The sequence below is a fragment of the Mustela erminea genome, chromosome 5, assembly GCF_009829155.1.
Source record: "Mustela erminea isolate mMusErm1 chromosome 5, mMusErm1.Pri, whole genome shotgun sequence".
In the NCBI taxonomy this organism is placed as follows: domain Eukaryota; kingdom Metazoa; phylum Chordata; class Mammalia; order Carnivora; family Mustelidae; genus Mustela; species Mustela erminea.
In genome coordinates, this window is record NC_045618.1 from 143,083,410 (window position 1) to 143,089,464 (window position 6,055).

The 6,055-nt window shown below is 38.5% G+C and overlaps 1 long non-coding RNA gene and 3 other non-coding genes across 4 annotated transcripts; all 4 read left to right on the forward strand.

The window, feature by feature from the left end:
- The first annotated feature begins 70 nt into the window (after positions 1–70).
- On the forward strand, positions 71–5,933 carry LOC116591908. Its single transcript, XR_004286238.1, has 5 exons — positions 71–422; positions 1,571–1,655; positions 2,119–2,248; positions 3,435–3,517; positions 5,852–5,933. It is a non-coding gene; the product is annotated as an uncharacterized LOC116591908 (long non-coding RNA).
- On the forward strand, positions 887–958 carry LOC116592212. Its single transcript, XR_004286383.1, has one exon. It is a non-coding gene; the product is annotated as a small nucleolar RNA SNORD113/SNORD114 family (small nucleolar RNA).
- On the forward strand, positions 2,521–2,592 carry LOC116592213. Its single transcript, XR_004286384.1, has one exon. It is a non-coding gene; the product is annotated as a small nucleolar RNA SNORD113/SNORD114 family (small nucleolar RNA).
- Positions 5,294–5,365, forward strand: LOC116592206. The gene has a single exon (XR_004286377.1). It is a non-coding gene; the product is annotated as a small nucleolar RNA SNORD113/SNORD114 family (small nucleolar RNA).
- Positions 5,934–6,055: the final 122 nt, after the last annotated feature.

Below are 6,055 nucleotides of genomic sequence, written 5' to 3' on the forward strand. Positions count from 1 at the left end.
CAGCAGGGAGCCTGCTTCCCCCTCTCTCTCTGGCTGCCTCTCTGCCTACTTGTGATCCTCTCTCTGTCAAATAAATAAAATCTTAAAAAAAAAAAAAAGAAATGGGCAAAGTTCTCACCTCTTCGAGGTCGTATATACTTTGATAAGGAAGAGTGAATTTTATTCTTTTTGGTAGTGAAATTGAGTTTTCCCTTTTGTAAGACAATATATACATATTGAAAACAATAAATGAATCCTGACTCTGAAATATGGGGCACAAGGGTCAGTGGCAGTTGGGGGTCAGTGGCTGTTGGGTTTCAGTGTTTTCTCTGACACCCGCTCTGCTCTGTCATCCTCGGAATGGATTCCTTGGAGCTGCGTGAAGCATCTTTTCCATGGTCGTGAGCTCCTGGTTTCCTCTACAGAAGAGGACAGAGGTTAATGTGAGTAATAGTTAAAATTCTTTTCTTGGTTTTCATATTTTTTTTAAGTGGTCTCCATGCCCAATGTGGAGCCCAACGTGGGGCTTGAACTCGCAACCCTGAGGTCAAGACCTGAGCTGAGACAAGGAGTTGGCCGCTTTACCAACTGAGCTGCTTGGGCACCCCTCCCGGTGTTGTCTTAAAGGCTATTCACTGTATTATTAAAAAGCCTGAAATACAATTTAAAAAAGGCAACTGTATCTCAGTGATAAATACGGAGCACATGAAACACTGATGAATCCATGTGTAGAAAACTGAGGATAATTAATAAAAGAGATTCATTGATACGAGAGTAATCTATGTACGGATTAGGGATACCAGGGCTCTTCTGGGGTTTTGTTTTTCATAGTGTTCAGAAATGATTGTTAATGAATTCATGTTTTAATCAATAAATAGAAATGAATGAAGAAAAAGAAGGACGCTATTGGATCGATGATGACCGCTGGTGGCGTATGAGTCGCACGCGATGAATACGTGTCTGGAACTCTGAGGTCCAACACGAGAGACATACGGTCTTTCTCTTCATACATTTATGTTCTTTGTTAAAATTGGATCATTGAGGGGCACCTGGGTGGCTCAGTGGGTTAGGCCGCTGCCTTCGGCTCAGGTCATGGTCCCAGGGTCCTGGGATCGAGCCCCGCATCAGGCTCTCTGCTCAGCAGTGAGCCTGCTTCTGCCTTTCTCTCTGCCTGCCTCTCTGCCTGCTTGTCATCTCTGTCTGTCAAATAAATAAATAAAATCTTTTTAAAAAAATTGGACCATTGAAATACAGCTGTGGAACCGTGTATTTAAAAAAGCTGAATTGTAGAAGCCTGGTCCAATTTAAAAAATATGTGGGAGACAAGAAATACTACCACTTTATTTTGAGAACATTGAAGTCCAGAGAGAAATGTATAGTAACTGAGCGTAACGTCTCTGAAGGAAAGTTACAGGCAACGTTTATGATCTAGGTCAGCGTGAAGTTCAACGTAGGTTCGTTTTCTTATGAGAAAAATGAAATAGACTTCAAATAATGATGGCCTAAATGCCTGACTAAATGAAAGATGTAAATCAAGGATAAATGGAAGAATGTCTCTTTTTTATCATCTTCTCTGCTCTGTGCTCCTCAGAACGGGCGCGCTCCAGCTTATTGCAACATTCAGCAGAGGTCACGACCCTCTGGTTGTGTCTGTGTTTTAGGAGTGTGGAGACCGTGTGAGTAAGAGGCCAGGTTCTTATCTTGGCTTGTGTGGTGTGTTTCAGGCCACTTACTGTGTTATTCAGAAGAATCCAGAAGTACTGTTAAAAATATCAAGGAAGCTAAACTATGCCAATGTTATTATTAGGTTGATATGAAGCATTATTTTATTAATCCATTTTATTTATTTCATAAATTTCATTTTATTGACTGTTTTATTTTGTGTTATATAGTATAACTATATTTTAATGTATTTATTATTTTATTTAACCTTTTATGTATTTATGTAGTTACATGTTCTATCACATACTTACATATTTTATTATACAATTATGTATAACATATAAAATTATTTATATATGAAATATATGATATAAAGATAAAAATAAATATCTAAATCCTGAGCCTATGAAGTAAAGAGCAAGGATCAATGGCAATTAAATCTCATTTTTTAACCTTGCTCTGCTCTGTCCTCCTCAGAATGGATGCGCTCAGCTGATTTCATACCTTCGTGGGCGTGAGTTCTGTGGTTCCCTCTGCGTGGTTGAAGGATGCAGGTTCATGTGAGTAACAGTTGAAGTTCTCTTCTAGGTTAAGTGGTTTTCTTAAGGTAATTCACTGTATTATTTAAAAGTACAAAGTGTACTTGAAGGCAATGTATCTCAGTGATAAATACAGGATATATGAAAATTAAATTAATTAATCCACGAGTGGAAAACTGAGGATAATTAGGGAAAGAGACACATTGATCTAAGAATCATCTATGTACAGATTAGGAATGCAGTAACTCTTCTCGGGTAATGGTGAATCATAGTGTTTAGAAATTATTAGTAGCAAATTAATAATTTAATAATTAAACAAAGAGAGAAAGAGGGAGGATATTGGATCGGTGATGACCGCTGGTGGCGTATGAGTCGTGTACGATGGATACGTGTCTGGAACTCTGAGGTCCGATAGAGAAAATCTAGTCTCTTCCCGTTGTTTGAAGAGATTCTCTAGACCCGTATCAGGAATATACAAAGATCTTGTTTTTGGTCTTAGAGTTCAAGCATTTTCATGCTATTATCATAACTGGATCAGTGAGAGAATCTGTACATAAATGTATAAATTGATATGAACGAGTGAAGGATTGTCCAGTTGTAAAACTATTTGATTATGCAAGAAATACTGTTAACATCCTGTGAAGACCCTGGGCTTCCTTTAGAACTCGATGGTACTGGACTGTTGCAGGTACCGTTAAGGATGCCATACATAGTGTAAGTCATAGGTCATGTTTGGATTCTGGGTCAGTGGTAAAATCAAAGATGTTTTCTTAAAGAGAAAAACAATATAGGGAATTAGTTTTTTTTTTTTTTTAAAGATTTTATTTATTTATTTGACAGAGAGAGATCACAGGTAGGCAGAGAGGCAGGCAGAGAGAGAGAGAGAGGAGGAAGCAGGCTCCCTGCTGAGCAGAGAGCCCGATGCGGGACTCGATCCCAGGACCCTGAGATCATGACCTGAGCCGAAGGCAGCGGCTTAAGCCACTGAGCCACCCAGGCGCCCAGGGGATTAGTTTTTAATCATATATTTATCTAACCCAATAGTACCAAAATATTCTCATCTTACTGTGTCTTCCATATAAAAATTATTAATAAAATATTTTACATTGTTTTGTAAAAAAGAAAAGAGGAAGAAAAACAGTATTTATACCAAGCTAGTGACTACCTGTGTGCTTTACTAAATGAGAAGCAGGAAACCCTGCAGAGAATGTCTCACTTTTTTGTCATCTGCTCTGCCTTGCACTCCTCGAACAGACACGGAGACCTGCCGTAAGGATCCGTCCCTCTGATCATGAGCTCGAGGGTGGAGGTTCCGGCGTGGGAGTCTGGAGACGAGTGTGAGTGATAATCATACTTCTTCCCTTTACTCTGGTATTCTGCTGATAGATATTCATGTTAGTAAAAAGTGGGAAATAGAGTCAAAGAATGTGAACCGTGTGCTAGTAAAATTGCAGGATTAATAAGAAGTATTATTTCGATGAACACATACATGAGAAACGGAGGTAGATCATGGCAGACATCTCGTGAGAATGACTCTAGTCACATATGAGGGAGCTCAAGACCTTGTTTATTTTTAATAGTAGAGTTTCAGAATTATAATTAGTGAATTAATGAGTTAATCAATCAACAATATAGAAATGAGTGAAGAGAAAGTGGTCTTTTCGGGGTCAGGGATAAATGTTGGCATAGGAGTCCTACCTGATGCGTGGTGTGTGTCTGGACTGCTGGGGTCCAACACACAGAAAATGCAAGGTTTTTTTTTTTTTAAATTATCAACCTGCTCTGATCGGTATCCTCAGAATGAACCCACGTGAGCTGATTTAAGCACCTTCAAGGTCATGTGCTCTCTGGTTGCATCTGTGGTGTACAGGGACGTTGGAAAGACCAGTGTGCGTAATAGTGTTTGAGCTTAGCTGGTTTGTTTAAGCGCGTTCAGTATATTATTCCAAATATTAAATGTAGCCAAAGAAGACAGAATATGCCAGCCTTAAATATCAAATCGATACGAGACATTAAATTGGTGAATCCATAAATGTAAACCTTGAGGTCAGTTTTTGAAACAGAGTCAGTCTCTGGAAAAGATTGTAGAGATACTCAGGATATTCAGGGATCTTCTCTTTATTTATTTTTTAATTTTGTGTATCTATTAATTTTGTTAAGCCATAAGAGTTTATGAGGATGAACAGAAAGAGGCCTAAGCAGGGGCCAGTGGTGATGAACAGCGGACAGCGAGTTCCGTATGTCTGGAGAACGAAGTCCAACATCGCGAATTCTGTTTGTGTAACCCTAGAGACCGGTGTCAGGAATATCCCCAAAGTAGGTATTGGGTTTATAGATTTAGATTATTATTGTTAATAGACTAAGTATAGGACCACTAAAGAAATACAAATAATAAAGAAAGGGCAAAGCATTGTTTAACTCGAACATTTACGGACAGCTTGGAGATCTTATTAGTTTCATTTGAAAACACTGAAACTCATTAAGGAACAAAGGGATCAGGACTGTTACTTGAAAAAAAAAAAAGGAGGGTCATCTGTTGGACCGAGGATCGTATTAACAGAGATACTTACGAGTCCGGTGTTCTTGTTGTTGTATGTCTGTTTCAAGTTTCCCGCTGTTCATTTTGTGAAGATAAAATACCTGCACGAGGAATACTTTATAAATCCTAAATGAGTGGGCGAGAATATGGAAATCAAGGGTCAACGGGAATAAGAATTTAACTCTTCTTTTTCCTTTTAATCATCGCCTGTGCTTTGTCCTTCTCAGAATGGGCAAATTCAAGCAGTACAGCCTGGTGGCCTAGAGAGCAGTGCAATAAGAGTCAATGCTGTCATCTGTGGTTTTTTTTTTTTTTTCAGGGTCTTCAGTGTAATTTTATAAGTGCCGTATTTAATAAAGATGGTCACTTGTAGCCCGGTGACAAATATTGAAATAACATGAAACATAAAAATGTAGGGTATTAAAAGAAAGAGATACATTGATGTGAAAATAATTCTGTATGCAGAATAGGGATTTCAGGGTTTCATATTTTTGATAATTGGGTTTCAGAATAATTAGTGAATCAATCAGTGAATGAATAAACACTGTAGAGATGAAGAAAACAGGTACAACATTGGATCGATGATGACCGCTGGTGGCGTATGAGTCGCGTACGATGAATACGTGTCTGGAACTCTGAGGTCCAATGCAGGTGGCTGCGGGTGCACTGTCCCCATGCCCCCCTTTCGAGTGCTCCTTCAGACACATGTCAGGAATATATAAGGATCTTCTTTTAGCCTTTACATTCGTGCATTTTCTATTTTTATTATAATTAGTTCAATGAAATAATAAATACATAGAGAAAGATGTAGTGGAACATTGTCCAGTTACTAAAATAGTTGGTTAGTAAGAAATACTGTTACTGTATCTTAAAAACAAATACCTACTGTTGAAGATACATATGTATCTTTTCTTTGACTATAGATGATATAGTTATTCCTATGTATTAGTCAGTATTCATATTTTCTGTCAAGGACAAGATCAATATTTTTCATTTGCTTAAGAAAAACAAAATATACATTATCCCAAACCACTGCCTACCTAAATGACGGACTGAGTGAAAGGTGGGATACAGGGGCGAAGGAACGTAAGGTGTCCATCTTTTATCCCCTGCTCTGTCTTGTACTCCTTAGAATGGTCACCATCAGCTGACGGAAGCGAACCACCCTAGTCGCCAGCTTCGTGGTTGAATCTGTGGGTGATAGCGTGGACCCAGTGCGAGTAAGAGTCAAAATTCTTTTCCCGGTTTGCTGGTTTTTCAAAATTGTTTTCACTCCGTTACTAAAAAGTGTGAAATACAATCAGTGATCGACCAAACGTACTTAAAAAGAAATACC